Below are 10,090 nucleotides of genomic sequence, written 5' to 3'. Positions count from 1 at the left end.
GAACTGCCTAAGTGCCAGGAACTAAATCTGGTCCCCTGCAAAAGGAGCAGGAATTCAAAACCACTGAACCATCTCCAGCCGCTGCCTTCTGAAAATATTGTTTTAAAAATTCCACATTTACTACAGCACAATATGTTCACAGACACTGAGTTCACAAGCCTCAGGGTAAGTTTGAAGGCTCTGTGAATATTAATAGTCAGAGACATTGTGGGTTTCAAGATGGCTTTAATGGCAGGCTCTCAGGCTCACGATGAAGGAAACACATGCAGCTGATTGCCATCACACAGAATAGTGCAGCTGCCCAGGTGCAGGTGCTTCAGCATCCAGAGGGAGCAAGGAGCGGGGCGAGCCCAGCAGGAACCTGCATCGTTGAAGATCAAGGGCAGGAGCTATGTTTCCACTGGGGAAATGCGGGGCACGGAGCTACACTGGGAGGTTAAGATGCTGTCTCCACATGGCAGCCACTGAAAGACTTCCAGGATGGGGATTTTTTTTAAAACCTTTTTAGTGACAAATGACAAATCAAGTTCAAAGCAGTTCAGACTGAGAGCAGAATGATTTAGGACTCTGAGGAGCTCCAAGTCTGGGGTCTTTAGGACTGGAACAGCTTCAGAAGGGAGACTTCCTCAGGCTCCGACTTTGATCTGGAGCTTGTCTGAGATGGGCACTGCTCCTTCCGTGGCTGTTCAGGAAACCTCTGAATAGTAGAAAATCAAGGTGGTACAGTTTGAGACGGGGTGTATTTACTGATGTCTACATCCCTCAGTTTACAAATCCCTCAGACTCCATTCGGACTCAATGTGAGCAGCTCCACAGACCATGAGTGGGCTAGCTTTAGCCACATGTGCACACTGGAGCAATCAGTCCTGCCAGGAACATGTATGCCACACACAGGCAGACTGGATCACGTGATTGCCATGCGACTTGGGTGGAGTGATGGAGCGGGACATGGCATGCTGTGAGGAGAAGCCCTGCTCTACCCAGAACGGAATTGTTCTAAAGGAAAGGGAAGTGTTCTTTCTTTTTTGAGAATAACAGATATGGCCGTGGAGAGGGCCTGACCCAGATGGTCTGCAGCGATTACTGGGCAGGCAGCCAGCTGAGAGTGGGCCTGGTGCTGGGCGAGCCCACAAACCTGAGAAATGTTTCTCAACTTGGTTTAAGCACTCTTACCGCACCCTGAACAAGGATAACAGCTCAAGCCTTTTCAGAATGATATGTGAGACCCAAAATAGACGAAGCTCCAGGAAAATAAATAAACCAAAAGAACACTGCTCGACTCCAAACCATGGGCTTGTTCCTAGGCAGCCGGCACTCTTCTGCTGGGAGAGAAAAGAGCAGAGCGGTATGGAGGGATGAGGGGAAGGGCAGACTTTGCTGCTGTCTCTGTAAGCTCCTCCCCAAACAGTGGATCCCGGGGGTCTTAACGGGGAGGGTGCCGGGAATGCAGACTGCTTTTGCAGATGTGGCATAGACTTAAAATCTACTTTCTAACTTTAGGTGATGCTGATGGTCCTGGCACACAGAGTAATAAGGATCAGAGTTTAGAATCGTCTAGGCTGAAGGATAAAAATCTGTAAGCCAGGAGCATAGACGCCAGCAAGGTGGCCGGCCCACATGGTTACTGAGAGACTCACAGGGGAGGGGGTGAGTGAGCCAGCCTGACAGGGAGACCTGCTTGAGCCTGGGCCAGTCCTAGCTCTTGAATTCACACTGTAGACGCACAGAGGACTTGTGTTGGAGCCATAGGAGGTGAGAGTGTATCTTCTCTCAGTTGGTTCTGGGATCTCACTTATCTCAGTGGGGTCCCACTTTGGGTGCCTGAGAAGAGTGGAGGGCTACAGGCTTCCTTGTACATGCTGGCTTGAGCTAGCAATGAGGATGGACACTGGCCCCCATCCCCCATTTCCTATGGCAAACAATGCTTTAGTGGCTGGAGACTGTAGCTAGTCCTGCTCTGGACTTCCTAGACCTCTCTGGTCTTTACAATCTCCATTGAAAAAATTCCTATGAGGTCCACAGGGAACTTGGCAAATGGGTAAGGGCTTACGACCACACGGAGCAAAGGCGTAGACAATGGCCAGTTACAACCCTGTGCCTGCCTACATTTTAGGTAGTCATTATACTATTTTTTTAAAACCCCTTAAACAGACAGCTTTCCTGAAGATTCTGTTCCTGTCCAGGTGATTGACAGGCCCATTTTTTTATTTAGAGGAGAGGGCAGGAGTATGTCTCTCTACCTGAATTCCTTGGCCCCACAGTCATCTTAGAAGGTTGCTTTAGCTATTAGTGACCTAAGTATTCAGAACATAGTGTCTTTCCTCGGGGCCACAAACGTGACTCAGTTCCTTTTCTTCTGACCAGGGATGTTACTGCAGTAACACATTACGATGAGAAAATCTCTTACATTCTCGAACACTGGAACTTTTGCTGGGCCTCACAGCCAAAGTGAACAAAACACCTTAAGGTCACTCATGGTTTAAGACTGCTATCCTACTGAGTAGCAGCCTGTCTATTTCACCTGCCTTTAAGAGAACTTGCCCTAGATTTCCCGTGTAAGCAACTTTTACAATTTAAGCCAATGCATAGCTCTAATCTTCCATTATATATTCTTCCATGACCCTGACCCAAGAATAGTGCATGAGTGTGTATGGTGTGTGTGTGTGTGTGTGTGTGTGTGTGTGTGTTGATAACCATTTCCTGGAAACAGAAATATAGGTTGAAAGTGGTCTTATAAAATGGTATCTACCTGTCTTAGGGTTTCTGTTGTTGCAATGAACACCATGGTCAAAAGCGACTTGGGGAGGAAAGCATTTATTTGGCTTACACTTGCACATTATAGTTCATCGCTGAATGAAGTCAGGGCAGGGACTCAGAGCAGGAACCTGGAGGCAGGAGCTGATGCGGAGGCCATGGAGGGGTGCTGCTGACTGGCTTGCTCTCCATGGCTTGCTCAGCCTGCTTTCTTATAAAGCCCTGGACCACCAGCCCAGAGATGGCACAACCCACAATGGGCTGGGTCCTTCCCCATTCAATCACTAATTTTAAAAATGCCTTATAGCTGGATCTCATGGAGGCATTTCCTCAACAGGTTTCTTTGTTTCAGGTAACTCTAGCTTGTGTCAAGTCGACATAAAACTAGCCAGCACACTACCATAAATGTTGAACACAACATATGGGTATTGCTCAATAACCAGTGATGCTTATAATACTGTTAGTTAGTTAGTTAGTTAGTTAGTTAGTTAGTTAGCCAGTCATCTGGGTTAGTTAGGTGTGGGGAGCTGTGAAGCTGGAGAGGCATTCGCCATGGCAAGATGGCACCTACTTCCGCTGTTAACTCCTAGTAAACAACTGTTTGCCCATGTGCATAGAGAACTGTTTGCACATGTGCGTAGAGTGAAAAAGACGCCATGTCACGGCCCATCCCGGGGCATTACGTAGGGTAATGAGCGAACAGCCAATCATGGGCAGACACGCCGCACTGTGGTGTATATAAGCAGTGCGGATTATTGGCTTGACCCTTTTTTCCCTATGGATGGAGACAATAAATGTTGCTGCAGAAGGAACCTAGTGTCCGCGTGTCTTCTTGCTGGCGAGACAACTGCGTGGGCTACAGTTAGGGTCAACTGGCATTAGTGACTTAATCCCTTGTAAAATTCTGTTAAGGATTTCTATAAAGTCTCCCAAATTCCTTCCCCATGTGAAACTTTTTGTACTGTCCAATAAAAAAAACAAAACAAAACAACAACAAAAAAAAACAAAACAGGAGGACACTTTGCTAGGTACAGACACTCAAACAGAGGAACAGATTCACAAGGCAACCTTCAGAGAGGTACAGGTTCAGACTCATATAGACAGAGACAAGGAGACAGAAAAACACACAGGAGAAGCAGAGGGTTCAAATCTGGGCTTGCTCTTGGTTAAATAACACCAAGGGGAAGCGCTTTGATTTTCCTTACTTTGAAGTCGACACATTATTGGTGACTCTGAGTTTATTATGAATGTGTTCAAACGGACTGCAGTTTTACAAGGTGAACTCTATGCCAAGAGCACCAAGGATGGCCAGGAGCTGGGATAAGTGCTCTTCCGGTTGCTGTGACCAAGTACCTAATCAGAAGCAACTTAAAGAAGAGGATGTATTTCTGTGTACAGTCCAAGGGGATGCATCTCTCATGGTGGGCAAGTCATGGTTGCAGAACTAGGAGGCAGCTGGTCACATTGTGTCTGCTGCCAAGAAGCTGAGAGCAACCAGGAAGTAGGGCGGGGCTAGAGTACAAAACCTCAAGGTCTACTACCCAACGTGACCCCTCTTTCTTCCACTCCACCTAAGCTTTGTGTGACCTTCTCAAACAGAGCCACCTCCTGGGTACCACGCATTCAAATGCCCAAGCCTGTGGGGCACGGTTCACAAAGACCACAGCAGAGGATCCTCCCTTGCACGTTTCAAACTTTCCACTTCAGGACTGCGCCGGCAAGCTCCTCTGTTTAATCCACCACATGTGGTGCTTGGTCATGGCAGCCCAGGACATTCCAGGTAGGCCTGCCCTTTTCCTGAGCTCTGTCGCTGCCACCTGGACAGTCCCTGCCCCTAAAGCTGTCTTTTAAGAAGTGACTGAGAGATGGCTCAGTGGTTAGAAGCACTGTCTGCTCTTCCATAGGTCCTGAGTTCAATTCCCAGCAACCACATGGTGGCTCACAACTATCCGTAATGGGATCTGATGCCCTCTTCTGGTGTGTCTGAAGACAGCTACAGTGATTCATGTTAAAAAAATATTGAAAAAAAAAAAGTGACTGTCCTTGTTTGTTTGTTTGTTTTTTGTTGGTTTTTTCTTTTAGGGGAAACTGGGAAAGGAGATATCATATGACATGTAAATAAAGAAAATATCTAATAAAAAAAAGAATATTTCGGAAAGGAAAAAAAAAGTGACTGTCCTGCAGTGGTGGCTCACACCTTTAATCCCAGCACTTGGGAGGCAGAGGCAGGTGGATTTCTGAGTTCGAGGCCAGCCTGGTCTACAGAGTGAGTTCCAGGACAGCCAGGACTACACAGAGAAACCCTGTCTTGACCCCTCTCTCCCCCCAAAAAGAAGTGACCTTCTTTTCCTCTGTGATATCCACAATAAGCATGTGCCTTGTGTGTGAGCAGGAGCTGGGGTGGAGATGTGAGGTGTTAGGAACGTGACAATGAGAGACAGCTGCCTTCAACTGAGGCAGATGGCAACACCCAGGAAGACCCCAGAGATGTTATTGTTATTGCAACGTTTCAGATTTGTCTCTGAGTGTGGCATTTAGTGTGGTCACCCACCTCCACTAGCTAACAAGATGCTGAGTAACTGGCGTCCGGGCTAGGCAAGTAAAGGCTCGCTTGTTGTGTCTTGGGATGGAGAGGAATAAGTTTCATCATTCGGTGGATGCCCTCAGGAAGGGGAAGTGGAAGCCATCAGCTTCTGACTAACACTGTCATTCCAGTCCTGCAGTCTCCGAAACAGGAAGAGCTGGGCATGGTTGTTGGCCGAGGCCTTTTCCTCTGATTTTGTGGTCTCACAATAGGCTGAAAGCAACCTACACTGAGAGGGTTGACGGGAGCTCATCTTTCTCCCACTCAAGGCTGGAAGATGCTTCTGACAGCGAGTGATCCGTCTTCCACAGAGTATCTCTTTACACCCCTCCCCTGTACTTCTCCCTGCCACTCTCCTCCAGGTGCTGGGGATTGAACACGGGATCTTGCATATGGTGGGCAAGTACTCTACCATTAAGCTACAACTCAGGTCTCAGTGCTGCCCTTAAGGTCACAATTCTCTCTCTCTCTCTCTCTCTCTCTCTCTCTCTCTCTCTCTCTCTCTCTCTCTCTCTCTCCACAAGGCTAGGCACAGAACCCAGGAGCTCAGGAGCTTAGTGCAAGCTAAGCAAGTGCCCTATCATTGAGTCACTGCCCCCTTCCTGCCCCGCAGCCCCTCCCCAAGTCTAGCTACTGTTTAACTGAAGAGATGAAAAGAACCTCATCTGTTGTGTCTTGCAGCGTCTTTATCCCCAAGTCTGCTCTTTCCTTTCCATGGTTTCTGGACTTTGTGCCTAGATTCCTTGTAGCAGGATGAGGGACCCTTTGTACGTGACCTGAAATCGTCAGGTTTCAGAGAAACCAGGAATCTTCAGAAGATGAGCAAGCTGCAAGAGGGTGTCTGCATGCCTGTCAGCATGTTTCCCAGAACATGTGAATTAAACAGCAACTGAAGTTGGAGTTGGGGGTGGCCCTGTTCCGTTCTCTCAGGTCTTCACTCTCTCAGCAGTAACCAAGGCTTTGGGCTGGAGCAGGTTGCTCTAGCTTGCCCGTGTGTCCACCCAGCCTATGCCTTGTTGAAATGTAGCTTTGATTCTTAGGTCCTCGGTGGGAAGTGAGATTCCAGGCCTCTCACAAACTCCCAGGTCCAGGTGAAAAATCACACAAGAATCCTGCTTTGTCCAGTTTCAATAACCTTGGGTCAGCCTTCCTTCTGAGCCAGGGACTTGTGTTGACATGGGCCTTTGGATCGGTTCAGTGTGTTGGGATGTGGGAAACTTACCTGGGTTACCCAGTGGGGGAGCTGCACCCAGATATCCCTTAGGGAATGTTCTTAATGGCTAGAGACTGAGCTGTGCTGGGGATCCTGTCTTAGTTAGCCAAGAGTGACCTAGACCCTGGAAACTAGTGCCCTAGGCTGTTCCAGTGGCAGAGACTGGGGGCTACTAGAGCCTCAGGCCCTAATCTGACACTGTTGACCTTATGGGGTGATTTTAGATGTCCTGTTAGGTTAGAGTCTCAGTTACTTTTTTATTGCCATAACAAAGCACCATGTCCAAGGTAACTTAGAGAAGAAAGGCTTTGCTGGGACTCACGTTTCAGAGGGTGAGTCCATGTTCAACATAGCAGACAGCATGGTGCCGGAGCAGTAGCTGAGAGCTCACATGTACAAACAGGAGTCAGAGAGAGAGAAAGAGAGAGAGGGAGGGAGGGAGGGAGAGAGAGACTCTCTGAACAATGCAACTTCAAAAGCTACCAGGACCACACTGCTGAGACACTCAAATGTGACCCTAAGAAGCAGCACTCACATCTTGGATGTACAGCGTCTTTTCTCTAAGCTCCGCCTCTCACCAGCCTCAGGGCTCTACTTTAATTGACATTAAAACCTTTTCCTTGAGAATGGAGAGATGGTTCAGTGGCTATGAGCACATATTGCTCTTACAGAGGACAGGAATTCGGATCCCACCACCCACGTTGGGCAGCTCAGTTCATCCTCTCCTCCGAAGGCACTGCATTCAAGAGCACATGGACATACACAGAGACACATGGACACACACTGACATTCACACAGATGACACAACACAGACACGCACATTAACACACAGACACATATACAGACATACATACACATGGATACACACAGAGACAGGTAACTAAACTCAGATAATAAGAAGAAACCTTAAAACCTTTTTTATTTTACTTTGCCTTTTTATTTTTTTGACAACCTTTTTGAGTCTTGGACTAGCCTCAAACTATGTGGCTGGAAATACCCTGATCTCTGGACCTTCCTGCCTGTACCTCCTAGGGTGACCGGAGACACCACTCCCAGCTTAAAAACTTCACTCCATAAACCCCAGTCTGCTTCACCATAACTCACCCTGCAATAATGTCCTGTGGCAAAAGTCAGGAATCCAGGCTCAAGGGTGGATCCACCTCCGTAAAGATCTGGCAGCTGCAGGAGGGAGCCTGGAGCTCAGATGCTTATCTCTCTCCCCTTGGGGCAGGAGGGAGGAGTTGCCTTGGAGACAAGGTATCGGTGCCAAGAGGCAGGATGTTGGGGAGGAGAGGGGGAGGAGGAGGAAGAAAAGGGGAAGGGTGTGGAGGGAAGGAGGAAGTTGGCATTGTTGTGGGGCCTTTCTCCTGGTCCCCACACCCATGTCCGGAGGCCTTCTCTTCACCATGCCTTTTTCAGAATGTTTCTCCTTTCTTTCTCCAAGCACATGAGCTGTGTCTAGCCCACTTGGACCGCCATAACCAGCTCATAGGCTGGGCACCTCAAACAACAGACATACACTTACTTGCCGTTCCAGAGGCTGATGGTTCAAATGAGCAGGTGTCAGCAGGTGCAAGGCTCCTGGGGCACCTTTCCTTGATGACTTGCAGATGTGTCCTCACCTGGGATGTCCTCCCAGGACAACAGCCAAATTGGATTAGAACTCACCCCAATCCCTGCCCAACCCCACATTTTAGCATGACTACTTCCCTGAAGATGCTATCTCCTGATCTAGTCATGCTGTAAGGTCCCAGGACCTGGAGCTGACGTGGCACATCCCGTATCTGTGTAGTACAGGTCTCAGTTCTTCATCCCCTCCAACTGTGGCAAGAGATGTGTGGAACGGTTGCCAGACAAAACGTCATCCATGTGGTTAAATTTGAGTTCCAAATAAATACTTCTCTTGAGTATCTCAAATATCAATATACTGACACACACTAACATTTGGATGGTGGTCTACAATTTGCGTCTGACCAGTGTCCCATGTCCTTGCTGCTACATGAGCCTCCTCCTCACTCATCTGTGCAGGTACGGGATGCACACAAGGAGAAGGAAGGAAAGAATTGAGAACTAGAGGCCAGCTGGGATCTGGGAGGCCCTCAAGGCCCTCACACCACAGTCTCTGAACTCACAGGTGTGGTTGTCTGTGGTTAAGTGGAGGTCAGAGAATCTGATAAGGGAGTCGCAGGAGTTACCTTCTGCTCTCTCCTCGTCTCAAGTCTCTGTCAGATGAGAAACGCTATGTAATACGGAAAGGGATTCTCTGAGCATCCCTGAATCATCTGACTTCCAGCTGCACAAACACATTAAGTCAGCCATGACTGTCATCCAGTACTTGGGATGCTGAGGTGGGGGATGACCACATAGCTGAGGCCAGCCTGATTTACATAGCAAATTCCAAGCCAGCCAGGACTACACAGTGGGACTCCAAGACCAAAAAGTCTCCAGGAAAAACAACAGCAAAGCAAAACAAAACAAAACAAAATTTAAAAAAATCACCATCACCAAAAACATTCTGTCATCCATGTCAGGAAGATGGAAATCTGGCAGCCAATCCTGTAACTGCCTTCTATGAGCCAGGTAGCTCAGGAAAAATTTAAGGGGGAGTTTGGAAATAAGAGTCACTTGGGGGCAAAACATTTAAGTGGGAATTTGGAACTAAGACAGACCACACTTGGGGACAAAACAGATCTGAACTGATCTGTGTCTAGGTGTGCACTTTCTTTATTCACTACTGTGAATAGTGCTACTTTGAGGCAGTAGGGTTGTGAGAAGGAAGGGGCATGCCCTTGTCATTGTTGTGACCCAGCCAACCCCACCCCCCTGCACCCCTCCAGCACCTATCTCCAGCATACACTTTCCAGCTACCCCCAGATGAACTGTTTCCTCTGCTGGGCTCCCTTTATGAATGCCTCTCCACAGCCCGGAGCAACAGACCCAACTGCACATGAACTGAATCTCTGAACTGTGAGACTAGGAGCCAAAACAAAACTTTCTTCTCTTTAAGATGAATGTCTCGGGAATTTTTCTACAGAGATGGAAAGCTGTATTCTTATATCCACATTCTTATTTCTATTTAGATTCATAACTAACTCCCGAGATAATTACACTAGAAATCAGTAGAGATGAGATGGTCCTGTTAGTTTACTTTTCCTACAGCATAATGAATGCATGAAACTTGTATTACCGTGCGCTCAGAACAGCAGAATTTCAGAAACTAAATGCACAAGTGCAACTAACGTCCAAAGAAATAGAATATCCCCTAATCTCATAGTCCCCAGCCTCCAGATTCCAAAGGACCCTTTGTTACTTCTCAACCTCAGAGGTCAAGGGTCACCACTGCCCTGTCTGCCCAGCATCTCCTGCCTGCTCTTGGACAAGGTGTCAGAGGGATGAAAGCATGGATCTGTGGTGTCTGGTTGGCTGCTGGGGTTTGCTTTGCTTCATGTGAAGTACGTAGAACCCTGCTGTTCTAACACATCACAGCTTACTCACCCGCCTCCTGCAGGCACACTGGATTTTCAGCAGATGTCAGGAGT

General features: G+C 47.9%; 1 long non-coding RNA gene across 1 annotated transcript; it reads right to left on the bottom strand.

Moving 5' to 3' along the window:
• Positions 1–208: 208 nt before the first annotated feature.
• Positions 209–7,772, bottom strand: LOC116083477. The gene is made up of 2 exons (XR_004115737.1): positions 7,656–7,772; positions 209–697 (listed from the first exon to the last, which is right to left on the bottom strand). It is a non-coding gene; the product is annotated as an uncharacterized LOC116083477 (long non-coding RNA).
• Between the last annotated feature and the right edge of the window lie 2,318 nt (positions 7,773–10,090).

This window comes from Mastomys coucha, unplaced genomic scaffold, assembly GCF_008632895.1.
Source record: "Mastomys coucha isolate ucsf_1 unplaced genomic scaffold, UCSF_Mcou_1 pScaffold8, whole genome shotgun sequence".
NCBI lineage: Eukaryota > Metazoa > Chordata > Mammalia > Rodentia > Muridae > Mastomys > Mastomys coucha.
The sequence above is the reverse complement of the archived record's forward strand: the minus strand, read 5'-3'. Positions and strand labels throughout refer to the sequence as shown.